Below are 17,210 nucleotides of genomic sequence, written 5' to 3'. Positions count from 1 at the left end.
TAAATTTTTCAGAGCTTGATACTGCAGCCTGATTTTTCTTCTAAGAGTGTTTTTGGTGATTATTTCTGGACCTGGTAACTTCCCAGCAAAACAGAAAATTTAACAACTATAATTTTATTGAGGAGTCTTACTTCTATTTGATAGCTTCTGCTAGGAAAAGAGCTTTACAAGATTAGTGTCCCTCTGAGCAATTAAGTAGCAGGGTCCCCTAATCTCTGAAGTCATACACAAAACAAATAGAGTAGTAGATGTTGCTTCTCTGGGATCATAACAATTATTTATTGCTTTTAATAAGTCTGAGTTTGCTTGGATCTGTCAGGGTATCCGTTTGTACTAGTGTCAACGGGAGTAATTCTAACATTCAGTGGAGCTGATAAGGTGAAATCAGAATTATGACCAATTATTTTTTATTTTCTTGTATGATGAAGGAAAAAGAGAGCTTAGAAAAACTCTGGGGAACTTCAAACCCTATGGTTTTCTAGCTCTTTCATAAAAACCGGTTGGTTTAAAGTTTCAAGTTTATAAAGCTTCTCTCACTTTTCCACTATAAAGCAGTTTTATAGTGAACTTGCGCTTTTCAAAGTATTACAGGCTAGAAAACCATTCATGGTGATCTTTCATGGTTTTGTTTTGGTTTTCATCACATGTAACATAGATCAGGGTGCAGCTGTGATCAGGAGGGTGGGAAGGACCTAGCAAGGCTGTTTCCCTCTTGCACAAGTTCGACTGGGTGCCCCTGAGAAGATGGTCTGTAATGTCTTACCTCATTAGTTCATCATATATTGCTGTATTTTGGTCAGGAGGGGCATATTCTAGCATGAGGGGCCATCACACCAGTAATTGCTGGAAGTGTACATAGGAAGAAGCGCAGTCTGAATGATGGAGGGGGTCATGAATCTGTATTTTGGAAACTAATGATCTTTCCTCCATGTTTTCAAGCAGGCAGGGAGACCCCAGCTCTGGTTTGTTTATTTGTTTGTTTTTTTGCCCTGGGCAGTTGCACCACTATCTGTATCCAGTTTTACTTGATCAAGATGCTCCATCACCTCACTTGTTTGGGCAGGAAAATTGCTTGCAGTTGTTTTGGCTTGATTGTGTTTGCCTCTCGGAGCCACTTGATGGCAGTCATTAGTGTAACAAAATTGCATGTACACCCATATGTCTTTGCATGTGTTTATAATATACATAGATAGTAGAAATCATTTCTTAGGATCAACAACAGTCTATTCTCTGCTTCATTGTGCTTAGTGTGGTAACTTTCTTTTACACACAATGATTTTCCTTGTCTTTTCCTAGATTTTTGTAGCCTTTCCAAAGCATTCACCAGCTTCTGAAAGCTCTTCACCAAAAGCCAATTCCTCATCAGTCATCACACACCCTGGATGAAGCCAGGCTGTTCTTGAAGAGTGGAAGTAAAGTTTGAAAACATATTTTCACAGCCATTGTGATAAATTATATTCACAATACAGCCTTCGAAATTTGTAAGTATGACACTTGGATAATACTTGAATGTAATGTACATACTCCCATGCAAATTATGTTCTCCTGGAAGCTGTGTGTGCACAAGTAGACAACCATTATGCACCAGCACAGGCTTCTAAGGATAATCAATAAGGGACAGAAACATCAGGTTATCAGGGAGAGGGGATTTCTCACTGAATAGCCATTCTAGCTCCGGCCTCTCAGTCCTGAATCTCAAGGCAAAGCTACTCTACACTCCACTCCCTCCAAAAAAGCTCACCCAAATTCCTTAAAAAAACGAGCCTGTGAACTGGAATTCAGAACTACACTGGATACTAAAAATCCTGGACTCAGGAATGATGCTGGCTTAAGGTGTGTTTCAGTTTCCTCCTCCATCCCCTTGCCACCTCCTACCTTTCCCGAAAGTGATAAATCACCTGAATCTGCTCTCCCTATAGGCGATAACCACCTCATCACCTTTTTCCCTGTGAACACTTATTTTTGCTTTACAGATACCAGCAACATTTTCTCTCAGATGATTTAACTAATTACCATATCAAGTTCAACTCAGAGCAGTTGTTCTCAACCTGAATTTAACACTGACAGTTGCTGCTTCTCTTTCAGACCAAAAGAAGAGCTTTTGTGTCAGAAAGATGATTATTTCTCCATCTATAGCAGATGCTACTTTTTTCTAAGCCCTCACTAGCCCTTAGAAACACACAAGAGCTCTAGGCCTGTTCTTCCGAGGCCCATGTTTCATGCCCCGAGGATTATGGCAAACATTTTAAACGCAATCATTTGATTCTGCGATTTCAAACGAATAAATTACCTTTCCCTGTTCGAGTCCAGGCTAAATCTTGATGAAGGAAACAAAGACCTTTGATCCAAGGTGGCTCGGCTGACCCGGTGGGGAGCGTTGGACCACGGGGCTGTGAGGTTGAACAGTTAAATGGTGCTTGGGGGGCAGGAGGCAGCCGATGTGACTCACTCAGGTCTGAGGACTAGGCTGGCCTTTCGTATTTGTGCAGAGAGTGAACTCACTCTCCATGCTGCAAATGGTCTCTTTCCACTGCAGATTTTCCATGTATTATTTGCCATGGGGAGGAATTTTTTAGGTTTTTTGATTAAAGGCAAATGATGGTAAACAGAGAACTGCAGAGGGTCAGGTGAAGGAACCCAAGAAAACCCCGTAATCGGTGAAAATGGAAGACACTGAATTGGTTACTCCTGAGACCATCGAAGGAGAAGGCTTAGCCCATTGTCCCTCCTGTGAACCCCACCAAAGGGAGACAACCAAATAAATTCTCCCCCAAAGCCTTTCAGGTTAAAGGGTTCAGGACACTGCATTGCCTTGTATTGCCTCCAAGAGTATAGGACCTATTATAGAGTGTGCTGAGAAGAGAATTTGGGGACTGAATAAAATTTATGGTGTCATGTTTGAAGGGGATTATAGGCATGATTTACAAATGGGATGTTTAGGGGAAGGACTGAAGGTGGAGAAACAGAGGTTCCAGGGAGATTGGGAGGAACAAAGCCTGGGAAAATAAAAGGAAAAGGGGATAAAAAGGGCCAGTCGAGTGCAGACAGGTGACTGACCAGCACCCTTGCCCTGTGCTTGTCCTCTGTCCTTATCAAATGCTATTTCTGACTGTGTTTCACACAGGCACACTCTTAGAGGATGCGGGACACTAGCCAACTTCAGGCTGGACTAGCCAGCAGCAGGATAAGAGGTTTTGAGTACAGACCCTGGTGCAGGACCACGAGTCTCAGGGGCTCGAGGGTCCAGGTGTCAGCAGCTGGCTGGGGACAGGGGACCACAGCAGCCAGGCTCTCTGGGACTGGGGTGGCAGAAACTCCCCTGTGTCCCATAGCCCAGCGAGTCAGCAACCTCTCAGCAACTTAATTTCTCAGTAGTAGTTCCCTCCTTGCTTTTTTAAGGAAGAAAAATGACGGAGGTGAGACACTTCTGGAAAAACGATGTATTTCAGGCTGAATGGCTTTATTAACTATGAGACGGCCTCTCTGAAACTGTGCTGCAATGTCCTACCCATTCTGGAGAGGAATTTGCCTCTGCATTTGAAGTTTACTGAAAGGTTTATGTGAGGATGTGTGCTGTGATTTCTGTCAAGTTTAATGGTGTTTAAAATATAACTGTTCCAATAGCAAGATGCTGCTCAGTGAATTTTATGCTGAGGGTTTCTATTAAATCCCTATAAACAGAAGTATCTGCAATCGCTGTAGCTGTCTTTCATGTCATCAGCTTAAATACCAGCAAGATTAAAAGTGCTGTAGAACTGAAGAACTGAAAAAAATCCATGTGGGCTCATTTAGTTGTCTGGGCAGAGGGCTGGTCCAAGCTCCATGAAAGGACTTGGAAAATTCAGCTCAAGCCCCTCCTGACATAAAGTTGGGCAAGGTCATACACACTAGTTGCACAGAAGGCTTTTCATACTGGACTGTCATGAATAGCAGACACTTAAATTTAGAGAAGCCTCATCTCCATGGGAACTAAGTTTTTCCAGTTCCCCAGTGCATGAAGTTTTTCTTCTGGCCCTGTTCAGGAGTGAGTGATGGGGTATCTATCTGAGCTGTTTTGGAAGTCACCAGTGGTGTTCCTCCAGCAGCACAGCCTGTGACGGTTGTTGTTTGCTTCTTTTCTGTATATCTCAGGATACCAGGCAGTATCCTGGGCACATAAATAGCATTTGGAGAATAGACTTGAACTCATGCATGTGACCTAACCTGACATTGGGCATTGTGACGTACCAGAAAAACTGGATTTCCCAAAATAAGTATTTCAGGGTTTGGATGAAATGTTTCCGTAATGACATTTTTTTCTGAAATTCAGGAATGTCTATGGGACTCCTAGATGAAAAAGATTTTTGTTTTTTCTTGGGTTTTTATTAATATTTCTAACAAAAATACCTGGTAACTCTCTAGCAAGGGTGCAGTTTCACAAAATAGCTTGATTATAGTCTCTTTTGGCACTCTTTGGGAAATCAACTATTTCAGAGGATTCTGACCTGTATTAACAAAGGGAAGTAGACCTGAAGCCAGCTCTAGCCAAAATAAACAATTTTGATGTTTTTTTGAGATTCTGATTGTGCATTCAGAGTTCTTCAGTAAGAGCTGCCCGAAGTCAACACCTAGGGACCAATTTGTAGATACACAGCTACGATTAACTTTAAATGGGACCCCAAGTCATGATTTTGATGTCTCTATTTAGACAGAAACCCAAACATAAAAAATGCTGAACAGAAACCAGTTCATATAAAAATCAGCCATCAGCAGCTCTGAAAATCCATCACTTCTCTCTCTATACTACCACACTATTCTTTCCCCTGCTCTGCTTGTTTTTCAGATGGAAAAGTAAATTGCGCTTATTAGGACACCATCACATATGTCCCTCATGAAAGCCTACAGATACAGACTATAGGAGCAGATGAAGGGAACAAGAAGTTTCAAGCAATTGTTCAATAGAGGGATAGTCCGGAGTAATCAGCTGACCACCCTCCCTCATGTAATGTACAGCATGCTCCAGCACAGCTGGGATTTATAATAAAATCTCAGAAGCCTTATTCCAGATATTAGATAAGATGGCAGAAGAGGTGGGTATGTCAGGAGCTTGTAACACTATGGTTAAATTTAAACTACAGTTTAAATTATGAGCTGGTGTACTGGTTTCAGCTGAGATAGAGTTAATTGACTTCCTAGTAGCTGGTATAGTGTCGTGTTTTGGATTTAGTATGAGAATAACAATGATAACACTGATGTTTTCAGCTGTTGCTAAGTAATGTTTATACTAAATCAAGGATTTTTCAGCTTCTGATCCCCAGCCAGCAAGAAGGATGGAGGGGCACAAGAAGATGGGAGGGAACACAGCCAGGGCACCTGACCCAAACTGGCCAAAGGGGTATTCCGTACCATATGACATCATGCCCAGTACATAAACTGGGGGGAAAGCTGGTCGGGGACCACTGCTCAGGAACTAACTGGTCATCAGTTGGTGAGTGGTAAGCAATTGCATTGTGCATCACTTACTTTGTATATTCTAATTCTTTTTTTTTTTTTTCCTTCTTCTTCTTCCTTTTCTGTCCTATTAAACTGTCTTTATCTCAACCCACAAATTCTACTTTTTTCAATTCTTTCCCCCATCCCATTGGGTGGGGGAAGTGAGCAAGCAGCTGCATGGTGCTTAGCTGCTGGCTGGGGTTAAACGATGACAGCTGGCTATAGGGAGCAGATCATATCCCCAGGTAGGAAGGAAGAAAAAAGGAATGAGGGAAGGAAGAAGTTTCTACCAGCTTTATCGAAGGGAAGTTTTCTGCTGTAAATGTGATGCCTGGTTCAGCTCTAAGAGCATGAAGAAGAGACACTAACTGGTAACCAGAAAGATCTGGACATAACACTATAGTTAGTTCTGTAATACAGCACTGCCATTGCTAGGGACAGGCTATGGGCTGAGTACTGGTCTTTATGGCTAATATGTTTATCTTTGTGTGGTGCCATCATGGTTTTATGACTCTTGTTAGGAAATAGAGGCGGGGACACAGGGTGTGGCATTGGATGGGTTGGCACTGAAGACCCCATGTCTACAAACAACTCACCAATGGTTAAAGAAATGCAGATCTGCAGATGGACAAAGATGGGTTTAGGGCTAACAAAGAGAATAAAGAAATATTTAACATATGGAAAAGGTAGCATAATATAGTAAATTCAGATGTAATGTGGAGCTGCAAAGCCATGAAGAAAGACAAAGTTGGAAAAATGTGCTAGGAAACATAAAATGACCCCAGGTGGAGCCTGGAGTGAGGAAGAAGAAACCATCTACAAGAATATTATATTCCTTCCAGCGAAGGACCCCAGACCCCGAAGACACACCATAACACCCCACCAACACCACCACCAGAGAGAAACCACCAACCTTGGAATCCAAATCAGCAGGAGAAAGGTGAGTGCAACAGCAGGAAAAAGGCTAAAAAACTAAGTGTACACATAAAAATTTAGAATTTATTATTAGTATACTATTAGTATATTATTATTATTAACTATTTCTGTATATAACATTATGTCTCTTTCTGTAATAGATCTAGACTAATAACGATTCTAAGGTTAGACCTTTAAGATTTCAGTTATACTAACAACAGTCTTGGTTTTATATATAAGGTGTTTCCTATTTGCACATAAGCAAGATTTTGAACTAACATGCCCTGGCCAGCCCCTCCTGCTCTTCCCTATACCTACAAAATTCCTGATGTCACTGGGAATGCTGGAAAAAAGGTTATTTGGTGTTTTGGGGTGATTGGTAAAGTATGGAGGTGCACCTACATGGCTATATCTTGCTGAGAAAATCCAAGCATCATCTTCTTCTTACTACTAAATGCAACCCTGGTTGAGCTGGTGCTTCATGTCAGTTTGCCTAGCTTCTCTTTTGCATTACACTTTGTCTTGCTGTCTTTGGCTCTCCTCTTTACTAATTTTTGCAGTTGACAATTAAATGACAGGTATTGCGGATCATTAGGCGTCATCTGTTTTTAGCTATACTGCAGAGAAAGAACTTAAAGCTTAGAACTCAGGACTTTTCAGTTCTGAAAATGCAGATTTTGTTCCTTGATTGCATTCCAAGTCTTCACAGCTACGTATCTCCTTTGTTCTCCCTCTAGTATAGTTGGAGCAGATAAAATGGAAGGTGGCTTGTAGCCACGTTGTTCATCTCTCCAACCAAGGCAAATGTTTCCTTCACCAGTGGTACCTAAGCTGTGGTGTGCAGACAAAAAATGACCCAGGAGATTGTCCCTAATTGATCTTTGAAATCATAATAACCCATACTATTCCTTGTATATGATTTCCAGCTAAAAATTCTGATACTAAGAATACGTGATGTTGCAGGAAACATTTTCAGCCTTAACAGTAACCCACTGATTAGGAAGCTTTGGTAAAGCTGCCAGTGCCTTGTTGCTGTTACACAAATGAGAGCCACTCCTTTGCAATCCCTTCTCTGTGGTCTAATTCAGAAAACATTTAAGATGGGTGATAAGTGTTATTTGAAACCATTTCAAAAAGCGGTTTTAATAGGAAAATGATGTATTTAATAATTTTCCACAAGAAGAACTAGGTGTTTCGAAATTGTCATTTTTTTCCTTTACAGATATTCAGGTTGTGTGTGTGTTTATGTCTGTGTGCACTTTTTTTCCTTTCCTCATTATGTAATTTTTCAGGAGAGGGGAGGAGAGTAGAAGATATCCCACTGTAAACATCATGCATTTGAAAGAAGGTGTAAAATATAAAAAAAAATACAAAAGCTAGAATCTTTCATAAATGAAATAGTTTGTAAAAATGTTTATTCTCCTTTTTCTTATCTTTACTTAAAATAACTTGTGATTAAGTTTATTCTATTTATCCCAAATGGTAAACATGCGGTCATACCTGTTGTAAAAAACCCAAACCCCGGGGATCTAATCTGATGGCTAATCTGATTAGGTGAGCCAAGCTTTATCTAAAATCTCTGTGCCTTCAGAACATGCAGTGATTTCACCATTACTTAGAGTCTGGATTAATTTCATCCATTTCTGTTTCTTCTGGGAATTTAGCAATGCCCTTTGTAGCAAGGCTGTTTTCATCTCAGTGGTGTTGCTATACACATATTGGCCTTTGATAATACAATCTTGTTTCCAAGATGGTCTGCATCCATTTGAAGGGGACGCTCCTATTTAATTACAGCCTGTGACTGTACATACCCTGGGTAGTTACATCCAAAACCACAGAGCTCTGAGCTTCCCTCGCTTCTCCCAAACTGAAACAGATTGTTTTTCAAGTTTACAGGTTGAGGTGGAGTTCCCAGTTGTACAGCCTCAGTTGCAGTTATCTTTTTGTCAGGAACTAGCTGGTGCCCCGCTCTGAGCAGGGGTAGGGAGAGGCAGCACCTCTGCAATACTTCCCTGAAGGTACGGAAGGTTTCTGCTGGTGTCTGGGAGCCATGCAAAATGTGGTATTTCCTTCCCTCTTGGGGTGGGGGGGGTGGGGGGGGGGAGAGGAAAAATCAATATATAGAAATTAATGTGCCTTTGTGAAGATTCAAAACAGATGGGGAAAAGGTCAAGGATTCTTTGTTGCTAAGTGCGTTTCTATGACAACTGCAATGTGTATGTTATGAGTGAGCAATCATTTGTTCCAGCTGCTGGATCATTAAAGGAGCAGCATTTCCCTCAGCACTCAGAATGTTATTCATGGCTTTTTTACTTTTTCTTTACCCCTCTTTAAACCAAGGTTCAACAGGTAAGACTCAGCAAGTACGTGCAAGCTTCAGTCAATCACAGCATGCTACATCATAGGTCTGGATGAGTCTGGATCGCATAGTGCCTACCTTAGAGGATGCTGGGGGAGCGTAGTAAGGAAATTAGGAGATTAATTTAGATCCAATCACGCAATTAAATCTGTACACTCATGATAAGTTATTCTACGATTCTATGATTCTATGACGCTGGGCTGTGTTGGAATTGTTCCTGTAGAATTTATGTCATGACTCGAGAGGCACATGTGACTTGTCTCACATGGAATAATATATGTACAAAGACTTATAAATGTTTAGATATTGCCTTAGAAAAAGTTAATTAAATAGAATGATGGTAGAAAACTACTCCTTTCTTTACACATTGAAATAAAAGGACAGAGCTATCATCATAGCCTTGCTGTCCACTGCTTCAACAGCATGGCAATCTCATCCAAGAAGCACAGATTTTTTTGTTCATAGGAGTCAAATTTGTGAAACCTTTCCATTCACCTCATTTTGCTTATTCTTTCCCCTAATATTTTCATTTAAAAAAACCCCAAACAACAAAACAACACTAGAACAGGGTTGATACAGGGTCAATACCCACTGCCAGTGACACTGAAGAGCATTAGGTAACTTTTCTGTTCCATGAATTCTGTATCTGGAAAAAGTGACCGCTTCAGTGTCTCTGAGCCTATCAGTCACTTCTGGTGGCATGTGCACCCCCTGTCACCTCTGCACTGGAGTGCAGTACTCCAGCTGTCAGCCAGAAAAAGTCTCTCTAACTTTCAGTACAACATCTCATTGGCTTCTAGCTGTTTGTGCAGTTTGCCATTTTTTCAATAAGGATTTCCCCCCCCCCCATATATCAGTGCAATAGAAAACATCAACTTCTACTGATTGATTAAAAGACAAGGGGAAAACAAACAGTCCCAAAGAAAATTCTGTGTCCACTAGGACTGACTGCTTCTCTAGACTGATATCTTCTTTTTGATCTTGTCTAGAAATTGAAATGTTGTCGTGGTTTAAGACCAGCCGGCAACAAAGCAGCTCGCTCACTCCCCTCTGCCCCAGTGGGATGGGGAGGAGAAAATATAAGGAAAAGGTGGTGGGTTGAGACAAGGACAGGGAGGGATCACTCACCACTTATTGTCACAGGCAAAAGACAAGTGGGAAGAAACAAAATCAATTTAATTTACTACCAATCAAATGAAAACAAGGATGTTAGGAAGTAAACCCAAACCTTAGAACACCTTCCCCCCACCCCTCCCTCCTTCCCGGCTCAGCCCCACTCCCGGTTCTCTCTCCCTCCTCCCCCCGGCGGCGGCGCAGGGGGACGGGGAATGGGGGTTGGGGTGGGTTCCTCCCCCCTTGTCTCTGCCGCTCCTTCCTCCTCAGGGGGAGGACTCCTCACTCGGCCCCTGCTCCACCGGGGGGTCCCTCCCGCGGGAGACAGTCCTCCATGAGCTTCCCTGGCGTGGGGCCTTCCCGCAGGCCGCAGGCCTCCAGTCACGGCCTGCTCCAGCGCGGGCTCTCCCAGGGAGCGGCGGCCATCTTGGGGGGCATCCATCCCCCTGCTCCCCCGCTCCTCCTCCCCTCCTTCCTCACTGACCTCGGGGTCCGCAGAGGGGTTCCTCTCACATCCCAATCCCCTACTCACCGCAGGTTCCCCTTCTTAAGAACATTCTCCCAGAGGCGCGACCACCATCACTGATGGGCTCAGCCTGGGCCAGCGGCGGGTCCGACTTGGAGCCGGGGAAGCTTCTGGCAGCTTCTCACAGGAGCCGGCCCTTCAGCCCCCTCCCCGCTACTAAAACCCCACCACACAAACCCAAAACAAATGTCTTCCACTGTTTATGGCTTTGTAAGATTTTCTTTGGAAAACTCACTATGCTAAACCCAGGGTAATGGATATCAGGGAAAAGCTTTATGGAAGAAGCACTAAGAATCTCTGAACTTGCATGTTGGTAGACATGACAGGCCAGTTGCCATCAAAAGAGTCCTCGCAGCAAGAGAGAGAGAAGTTGTTCTATTGCCATGACTTGTTTCGGCCAGGCAGCAGTTGGTGTTATTTAGTTGGGAACTGGAATTTGCAATAAAACCAGGCCTTCAATATCAGAAAGCCAGGTCATAATATAGGCTTGGCTAACAACTCTTTTGTCTGTCTTCTGACAAAGAGTCTTTCTCTTCTGCACAGATTTTTTTTTTTCCTCACACTTTCTTTGTTGCAGCTGGTGGAAGAAGAACAAAGCAAAGCGGCTGCTCTGTGTTTTGGATCCTGTCCATCTTGCCTCGCTTCACCATATGGAGTGATAATGGACTCCGCTACTCAGATCTTGTTTTCTTCTTTGAGAAATATGGAATGGGAGGTATTTATTAAATTCAGTCGAGAGTGGCAGGAACAAGGCTAACATCCAGTTTTGCATCCTGGAAACTGAGCATCCCATAGTGATTCAGCATCTATGTGGTTCACTGTCTTTCTGGAAGACTGGGCTCAGCTGCCCTCTGCATCACAGTTCTTTATCCCTCAATTTAGGCTTTTCACAGCCAGCCGTAATGCAAATTTCTCCATGGCACCTCATATAATTTTGTTCGATGAAAGAAGAGTTTATTCCCCACTTTGCAGCCACAGCCTGGTGAAATAACTAATTACGTTAGTGGTTTCAGATTGGTGTCTGTGCCTGTAGATACGAAGATCTGGACTCACATCTGCTCCAAACTGAGTACAGACAGGGCAGCTTAACAACACAAAGTTGGACTGAAATGTCACAAGGGTCATTCCTGTACTGGGTCACTTGCATTTGGAGAATGGGAACTAAGAGATGTGGGAAAAGAAATTTTATGGGGGGCATGTCTGGTGAGAGTGCAGCTGAGGGGGAACTGGAACAAGTTGTACAAAGGTACAGAGATGGGATGAAAACTGATGCACTGCTATCTCGATGCATCTCAGATTAGCTATCTCAGATTAGCTACCCAAGAGGAATGGCAGAGAAAAGACAGCTGGAGGAAATAAGACTAAAACATCAGCTTTGGGAAAAAAAAAAAGAAAAAAAAAAAGCAGAATCAGGAGAGTCCTACAGACAATGCTGATTTCCAGAGCCTTGAAGGTGAAGTTAAGTTCCTGAGTCATGTCACCTGCTGTTTCATTTTCATGTGGGTATATCCAAAAAGAAAAGATGACAGTTTATTACTTCTGCCAGTTATTCCTCTACCTGAAGTATCTTATGTGGCACAGTCCTGTGAAAGAAGTCAATCATGCCCCATTTTGGAGTTACTGAATTTGATGGTTGGCTTCCTTTGAAAATCTTGGAAGCACTTTTAATTTTCCTCTGTTCCCTTTACAAACACTGATCACACAAAACCTTGATTAGAGTATGTGAACCTTTACCCTCACTGTAATATCCAAATGCCTCACAAGTATTGACCTCCTTCACCACTTTGTGCTTTAGGGTGGAGAAGAGCTAGGCAAAAAATCATATTTATGTTGTTTCCAGTGTAGCCCAGATACATTTCAGCTAGCTGGATATGAGTTGCTAGAGCCACACACAAACTACCTGTACCCCTGTTGCACAGTTAGAATAGAATGGTTTGGGTCGGAAGGGACCTTAAAGATCATCTAGTTCCAACCCCCTGCCATGGGCAGGGACACCTTCCACTAGACCAGGTTGCTCAAAGCCCCATCCAGCCTGGCCTTGAACGCTTCCAGGGATGGGGCAGCCACAACTTCTCTGGGCAACCTGTTCCAGTGCCTCACCACCCTCACAGTGAAGAACTTTTTCCTAGTATCTAATCTAAATTTACCGTCTTTCAGTTTAAAGCCATTACCCCTTGTCCTATCACTACATGCCCATCTTTCTTCTAAGCCCCCTTTAAGCCTTGAAAGGCTGTTATAAGATCTCCCTGGAGCCTTCTCCTCTCCAAGCTGAACAACCCTAACTCTCTCAGCCTGTCTTCACAGGCAAGGCCCTCCAGCCTTCTGATCATCTTCATGGCCTTCCTCTGGACTCACTCCAACAAGTCCATGTCCTTCTTATGTTGGGAGCCCCAGAGCTGGACACAGTACTGCAGGTGGGGTCTCACCAGAGTGGAGGGGCAGAATCACCTCCCTTGACCTGCTGGTCACGCTTCTTTCAATGCAGACCAGGATACAGTTGTCTTCCTGGGCTGCAAGTGCCCATTGCCGGGTCATGTTGAGCTTCTTGTCAACCAACACCCCCAAGTCCTTCTCCTCAGAGCTGCTCTCCATCCATTCTCTGCCCAGCCTGTATTTGTGCTTGGGATTGCCCTGACCCATGTGCAAGAACTTAGTTCCCAAGGTACTAAGCCTTAAGCTGTACACACGTGGAGGACAGGACAACAGGGATAACCTTTTCTGAAACCTTATTGTTAATGGTAAAAAGTTAAGCTTAAAAATTGTTTGTTTTCATTCTCTTACTGAATGCCCCATTACAACCAGTTCTGAAAATGCAGCTGTTGACCAAGAACTGCTGATATTCACATGCACTCTCTCACCACATCACATTTCGATGACAGAGATGCTCCCGTTGTCAGTCTGACCTGACCAAACATGAGTTATAAAACTATTTCCTGACCTGTTCTCACTTCCACAGACTTTTACAGGCCTGGATTTATCAAGGGATAGAAAATACTCTCCTGTGTTTTTCTCATTGCTGCCTGGCTTCCTCCTCCCTCCCCAGCCCATCAGGGATTTGGGCTCTGATCTTCTCGTGCACCAGTGGTTCTCAGAGTCTTTTGTGTGAATATATGCATATACTGCACCACATTGCAGATGCAATTCTGCTTACAGATTAACACATTTGTGAGTCTTTTAGGAGAAAGTTTCCTTAGTGAAACTTATCTTCATCTAAAAGGCTATTAGCTCTGAAGAGAGCAGAAAAATGAAACCCTAGTTAGAGCAATAATCAACACATCTGAGGATGGAGCTAAGTACTGTGTTCACAAATGTGAATATTAATAAGCATTTGCAAAGGAACATCAGTTACTTTGCAAGGCATATGCTGTAAAATGAAAATTTATTCTGTTAAAAAAAAAGAAACATGACAAAAAAAACCCACAAAACAAAACCTCAAGAAATATTAATCAAAGCATAGTATAATTCTTATTTATTTATTTATTTATTTATTTGCCTACTGCAAAACCTCAGGGGCTCAGATAGACAGAATGATCTGATAAGAGTCAAAGCCAAAAGAGGCGAACTTACAAAACCACGAAGGAGGCACACTCACCTCTCCTGTGCAAGTTCCCTGGATGGCTCCAGTAGTTTCCAAAAGAGTTACAAAAATTAATTAGGACAGAGGAGTTACAAGAGGAAGCTGCAGTAACTGCTAATTAATCCTCAAATGAGAGTGAACTGGATCACAATTCTTAGGGCTTTCAAGAGTGGCACTGCTGTAAGGTGGTGGCTGAGCTCCTGGGAATGCCAGAGGGAACACAGCTTTTTACCAGGCTAATGCAAGGGCATCTACCACTCCATCAGACTAGGAAACTGTATCTGCAACACTGAAGGACAGCCCTGCCACTGGAAAAAGTGCCCAGCAGTGGGTCCAGGGGTACTGGGCGCAGTGTCAAGCTCCCAAAGTGTTAGGCAGCTCTTTTAGAAGCCTCCCCCTCAGAGCAACTTGCCTAAGGATTACACCAAAAGGCTGGGAAATTGCAAACTGCCAGCTCAACTGGAAGGTAACCTAAGGCAACATACTCTAAATGTCATAAACACCAGTCATGCTATTTGCCGTTAATCAGTTTTTGTTCATTTTTAAAAAGAGAAATATCAGAGCGGAAAAGATTTACAATATTTATTTTGTTAATTGCTTAAAATTTGTATTGATACTCAGCTCCAGGGTGCACCTTTCCTGATTTACTGCGTATCATAGTTGTGAAATACTTTTCTTAAATTCAATAACTTTAGAATAGCTCTCTAATGACAGGGTGTTTTCACTGCAATCAGTAATAAAATTCTCCTTAATTTAGGGGAATTGATAAGCAAACGCTCTGTGTGTTTCCAATACTTTTCTTGAAGAATTTTCTAATTCTAGTTCCAAGCTTGTTGTTTTTTTTTTTTTTTTTAAAATATTGCTCTAAGAAGCCCAAGTAAAGTTTCTCTGATGTAGGACTTCTAGCAGAGAATTCAATAAGCTCAAAACAGCAGGTAGGAAAGAACCCATCTTAAATGAAGGATGATATCTCACTGTTCAAAATTAAAACCGGAAGTTGTTTACTTTTGAGGAGCTAATAATTTTTTCATTAATCCAAACACTTCTTTTTTCCAGACATTATGAAGGTTAATTGTGCATTTCTGAGCTAAAATGTACTAGAGGAGTGCAGACTGTCATTGATACTTGTTAACCATTTAGCCTGAGTTTTTCAATTATTTAGAAAGAGTAATTACTTACAAAAGTACTGTAATCATAATCCTTACCTACCTCTGCTGATGTCAGTATGAATTTCAGCTCTCTAGGAGAGTTTTTACTCTGTGTATTATTTCCTTTGTCTCACAACTATCTGTTTGTTATACGCTAAGTTCAATGCATCTGCAAGTCACTAGGGAAGAGCTCAGTGGGGCGATGGATCCCACAGAAATTTTCTTCACAGCAGTCAGACCTTGTGAGTCAAAAATAAAATAAGCTAATGCCATGGTGGGTCTCTGGTTTATTTTGCAGGCTGAACCTCTGAGGGATATAAATACAAAAAGAAGGCTTTTGCACTGATAGGACTGCTGATTTCAGTAACGGGCTTTCAAGAGTGTGCCTGAGTATTTGCAGAGAAGGAGTGAATACATTTGGTACTAATTCAGTGACAAAAAAGAAGAGGCAAAATGTTTGACACACAAGGACTAAGTGCTGTTCATACTGCAGGAGTTAAGAGTTAAAGGACTCGGGGGTAAGAATGTGTCTGTGAAGGTCTGAGAAAGTAAATAATGAATACTAAAACACTATGACTGAATTGGGATACAGCTGACCTGGACAGAAGATAGTACAGGCAAGTACTAAACCTCTGAAGAAAGGAACCTAAAAAAGCTCAAGCACAACCTTTCTTTCCACAAATTTACGTGATAGCTCATGATTTTAACTGGTATGTGTTAAAGACAGTATTTGTTTTAGAGTAATGAAAGGATGGCAAAAGTACCCATTCATGTTATTACAATATTGGACATCCCAGCTACTGATGGAAAAATTTAATGTGAGGAATATAAAGATTGATCTTAACAAGTCTCAGCAGTAAAACAGATTTTTGTCAAGAAAATATGATGGGTTTGATAATTGTTTTTCTTCTGCATTCTGTATCAGAATGTTGCAATAGATTTGACAATTGCTAAGGTTACATTCCCATGCTAAGAGTCAGCATGCAAAGCAATATTAATAGAAGTAATGATTTTCAATGCTTAAAAAGTCAATATAATATGGTCCTTTCACTGACAAAGTAAAACATATTTCGGAGACACCAGTGATATTAAGCCACACAGCTTACCGTCTGACTGTCAGGGGAGTGGGCTCTCCATTAACTACTGTTTAAATATCTTCAACATGTTTAAAGAGATAGCTGATTAACCATCCAGCATCCTTTGACTTTCTGTGTAGAACAGGAGCTAATGATCTCTCAAGTGTCAGTGCCTGAAGTCTTACAAGTTTAATGGGATGCATGCTATGTAATTTTTTGCAGGCTTGATAAATTCAGGGGAAATGACTATCAACAGAGATTTGTGTTGCTACAATCACTGGGAGGATGCAGGTGGTTGCCCAGTAGGCAGGAGGAGGTGGTCTACCGCCACCAGTGTGACCAGGAGTTTTGGCAAGGGGGAGGTGACGTTAAGTTAAGAGAGTGAGAGGTAATTTCACTGAAAAACCTCCTTGGAGTAACAGCAATAGCTGGAGACCTTCAAATGTGAAGGAAACTCTAGGAGAGTGTGGGACAGAAGGTTAAGGGCTTTTAGCAGTTTAAGTAGCAAATAGGTCTTTGGGGGTTTTGTAGAAAATTCATGCTTTTGACTTGATGGGCACTTTGATCCCTTGAAAAGTCCATATCATGTCTCATTGCATCTTTGTAAGTATAAAGGCGTGTGTCTCCCACATGCTACACTCAGTTTTTGAGCATTAGCAACCTTGTCATCTTCTGAAGCATTCTCAGCCTGCAACTGCAGCTAAAAGCAGCATTAAAATAAATCAAGTATCCTAAGTGAGCAGAGATTTCACTACATGAAGGAGAACAAAAGTTACCTGTGAGGCTCTCCCTCGTCTCACAAGTCACGACATGTTTTCCATCTCTCTTCCCTCACTCTCTCATAAGGGTCCAGGGTGAAATCTTACCCTTTCTGAAGGAAATGGGAAGTTTCACTTTGATTCCACTCAGCCAGAATTTAACCTTTTTGCTCTGTGTTGCCTTTTGTCAGGTTGGTTTCCTTCCTTCCAGTCCTAACACAGCAAAACCTGTATATTAAACTCAGTTAACTTAATTGCAAAAAAAA

This window comes from Haliaeetus albicilla, chromosome W (genome assembly GCF_947461875.1).
Source record: "Haliaeetus albicilla chromosome W, bHalAlb1.1, whole genome shotgun sequence".
In the NCBI taxonomy this organism is placed as follows: Eukaryota; Metazoa; Chordata; class Aves; order Accipitriformes; family Accipitridae; genus Haliaeetus; species Haliaeetus albicilla.
This window is presented reverse-complemented; position numbering follows the sequence as displayed.